Raw genomic sequence first — 3,945 nt, 5'->3', positions numbered from 1 at the left:
CTGTTCATAAAATAAAAAAAAAAGAGGTTTGGCTTCATAAGGTGATTCAAAGTGAAGTAAGCAAAATCAGGAAAACAATGTACATAGATGTAAACAGAAAGAACTAAGCAAATGAAACTACTTAGCAATTGCTTTAAAATGACTGTAATTAGTGACCCCACAAGAGAGTGTTGAAACAGCATCTTCTCCTCCCTTCTTTACAGATGTGGGAGGCTATGGTTGTAGACTACAGCATACAATGTCAGACTTGGTGGATGTGCAAGTTTTATTTTCCTCTGACTTTTGTTTTTACATAATTAGGTGGCACAATGCAGAGAGCCCCCCAGTCCTAGAGTCAGGGAGACATGAGTTCAAATCTGACAACACTTATTACTAGCTGTGTGACCCTGGGTAAGTCATTTAACCTCTGCCTCAGTTTTCTCAACTGTAAAATGGGGGTGATAATAATAGGGACCATCATATAGGGTTGTTGTAAGGATCAAATAATATTTATCAAATGTATTGCCATATTAATAATTGCTTATTTACTTTTATCTTTGTTATGAGGCAAGGTTCTCTAGAAGGAAAAGAAGGGATATGCTGGGAAATGTAGGGGATCCAAAAACAAAGAATATCATTTAAAAATTTTAAGGGATTAAGAAAACAACTTTCTTCTACCAAATGTTTGGGAAGCATCACATCTCGATTGTTCTTCTGCAAGCCTCCTTCCCCTGACCACATTGTTCTCCAAAATACAGTTCTCTATCATGAAAAAGGGTAAAAATATCGCTTGTACAAAAATATTCATAGTAGCCCTGTTTGTGGCAGCAAAGAATTGGAAATTGAGTGAACGTCCATCAATTGGGGAATGGCTTAACAAACTGTAGTATAAGTATGTCATGGAACACTATTGTTCTATTAGAAACAAGAGGGATGGGAATTCAGAGAAGCCTGGAAGGATTTGCATGAACTGATGCTGAGAAAGATGAGCAGAACCAGAAGAACAATGCACACCCTAATAGCAACATGTGGGTGATGATCAACCTTAATGGACTTGCTCATTCCATCAGTGCAACAACTAGGGACAATTTTGGGATATCTATGATGGAGAATACCACCTGTATCCAGAGAAAGAATTGTGGAGTTTGAACAAAGACTAAAGACTATTGCCTCTAATTAAAAAAAAAGTTATTATGCAATTTTGTTATCTCTTATATTTTATTCTTTTTCCTTAAAGGATATGATTTCTCTCTCAACACATTCAATTTAGATCAGTGTAAAGCATGGGAACAATGTAAAGACTAATAGACTGCCTTCTATGGGAGGTGGGGGAGGGAAGCAAGATTAGGAGAAAAATTTAAAAATTCAAAAATAAATAAATTAAAATTTAAAAAATACAGTTCTCTAACACTGAGAGGCTTCCCAATAACAACAATGCCTGTAAACAACCCTTTTCACAGTTTCAATCTCATTTTAAGAAGTGATGTCATTCTGACTCTACTTTCACAGCCCAGAAATGCAATTTAACACATCAACTGAAATATGAGTTAATATTTTAAAGGAAATTGTGTGGAATTGCTGGCACCACAGAGTTCCCCAGGCTCCTTGGGAAATGTCAAGGGTGTTCTACTGCAAAAATTGCAAATGGCGTCAGGTAAAAAGAGCACCAACGTCATTTTCAAGTCACCAACTTGATGAACTATTGAAAAGATATTAATGATGCTGCAAAAAATTTCAGAGTGCTATTAAAATCATATTAAGCCTGTAATGTCTATTGCAGATCTGTTCATTCCTTCTCTTTTCACTTCAATGAGAGCATTTCTGCAGAAGGGAAGGGGGCAGCAAGGAAAGAAAGGAAATTAGGGATGGGACAAACTTTATTCCTGTCCCCACTGAGATATTTACTGGCTGTGTAAGCTTATCTGAACCTCCTTTTCCTCTTCTGGATAATGGACATTATGACATGCTATATTAAGAGGATATATAGTGTGAGTCAAAGACTTGCATTACAGATCCACCTTTGACCCATGCTGGGAAAACACTTGATCTCTCAGTGTCCTAAATATCTCTCTAAGTTACAGGGGAGGACCTGTATTAATAAAGGGAGATTTCTTACTGGAGGGGTACCCTTATCAATGAAATAAAAAATTCAATAAAAAAAGATTCCATAAATCGCAATAATTGCTCACACTTTACGTGAGGCAGGCATTTTAGCTAAAAATTATAACAACACAACAATAAAAATAATGTGATTTTAGCACACTTTCAAGTTTGCAAAGTACTTGGCAAATATTATCAATTTTACATTCATAACCATCTTGGAACATAGGTGCTCTTATTATACAGATTTTACAGATGAGGAAACTGAGGCAGAGGGCAACTAAGTGACTGGCCAGTATCTAAGGATGAATGGGAGCACAAGTCTTCCTAACTCCAAATTCAACACCCTCTCCATGGAGGCCCCAAGCTACAAAGTGTTTGAGATAGGATTCACACTCAGGTCTTTCTGATTTCCAAGTCTGTAGGGACGTCTCTCTCTATAGTCTACCTCAAAATGTCCCTTCTGTCTTCAAATCTATGAACTTTGGTTGGGAAAACTTCCTAATAATTGGAATTTTCCAGAAGGGGATGGGTTATCCCTAGAGGTAGTTGGTTCTATTTCACCTGAGGTCTGGAAGCAAAGGATAGTCACCCACTGTAAGGGGGTAGGGGAGAGAGGGAAGAGGGTAGCAGATCTTTGTTTTGAGAAATAAAACCCAGGAGGCTGACTAGTCCAACGCCCTCATTTTACAGATGAAGAAACTGAGGCCCAATCTGGTAAATGACTTGTACAAGGTCTCTTCTCTCTCTCTCTCTCTCTCTCTCACACACACACACACACACACACACACACACACACACACACACACAGCAGGAAGATTAGGTTTCAGGAGCCATGACTCCCTTTTCAGCATTCTAAGTTCATAGATTCATTGCATCCCACTGACGACCAAATATTGTGAATGAGATTCTTATTTGAGACCAGGTTGGACTAGATGATCTAGAAGAACCCCTCGACTCTGAGATTCCAGGACTGATTGCCTGAAAGAACAAACAACTCCTCAATCTCCACATCTCCCAATTGCCTTCCCCCATTTGCCTCTAAGAAATAATCTGGATATTAATACATCAACTCAGGGAGACCTGAGTTCAAAGTTCATCTTTGACACTCACTGCCTGTGTGATCTTGGATAGGTCACTTAACTCTCTCGACCTTAGTTTCCTCAACTGTAAAATGAAGGGGTTGGTTTAGATGCCTCTGAAGTCCCTTCAGCTCTTGACTCATGATCCTTTAAAAAAAGAAATGGGGCAAGGGGGCAGGTGAGGCAGAAACAATGATATTTATGTCATTGAAAAAAACAAAACACCAACAAGCAAAGTTTGTCTTCTACTGGAGTCGAGGTGAATGGAAGGACACGGCACCAGAGATGTCTCATATTGGCCTGAGGCTTAGGAGCTATAGTTTTCCACCCTGGCCAAATGGGAATTGCTGAGCAAAGGGTATTTTGCAAGTATTGGTCAAACAGATACAAAAATAACCAGTTAAAAGCCCTGGCCCAAACTAGAGCAAACATAATTAGGTCTAGAAGCCCTTATATCTATAGCCATGCCTGCTCCAGGGCTCTGGGCATTCTCAGATCTATCTGGAAGGACCAGTTGACCTTTTCTGACTGGAGTATTGCTCACAGATGGTTGATAATAACCAAGTCCTACGAACATTCCAGTGAACCCATCTCCTCCAGCAGATGAGATCACCACCATCCATTGTTCTCATGATAATGACTGCCTAGGGGAGATTTAGCAAGAGCAGACAACTCTTCTATCATCAGCTTCAGAACTCCTGGATCCATTCTCTTCTACCACCAAGGGTGAAATTTAAGAGAAAGGTGGAATGGAATGAACTCTGAATTCACCCAAGTCAGGAGC

At 39.3% G+C, this 3,945-nt stretch overlaps 1 protein-coding gene and 1 long non-coding RNA gene across 18 annotated transcripts in view; both read right to left on the bottom strand.

Annotated features, from left to right (window-relative positions):
- Positions 1 to 3,945, bottom strand: part of SPECC1 (sperm antigen with calponin homology and coiled-coil domains 1) — a 413,523-nt gene that overhangs the window by 276,671 nt on the left and 132,907 nt on the right. The gene's annotated exons all lie outside the window — the stretch shown is intronic.
- Positions 1 to 3,945, bottom strand: part of LOC141488850 (uncharacterized) — a 54,460-nt gene that overhangs the window by 39,117 nt on the left and 11,398 nt on the right. Inside the window, exon 2 of the long non-coding RNA XR_012468821.1 lies at positions 3,193 to 3,308. This is a non-coding gene — a long non-coding RNA (uncharacterized LOC141488850). The remainder of the gene's footprint in view (positions 1 to 3,192; positions 3,309 to 3,945) is intronic.

The sequence above is a fragment of the Macrotis lagotis genome, chromosome 5 (assembly GCF_037893015.1).
Source record: "Macrotis lagotis isolate mMagLag1 chromosome 5, bilby.v1.9.chrom.fasta, whole genome shotgun sequence".
NCBI lineage: Eukaryota > Metazoa > Chordata > Mammalia > Peramelemorphia > Peramelidae > Macrotis > Macrotis lagotis.
Note: the sequence above shows the minus strand (reverse complement) of the source record. Positions and strands in the feature narration are given on the sequence as shown.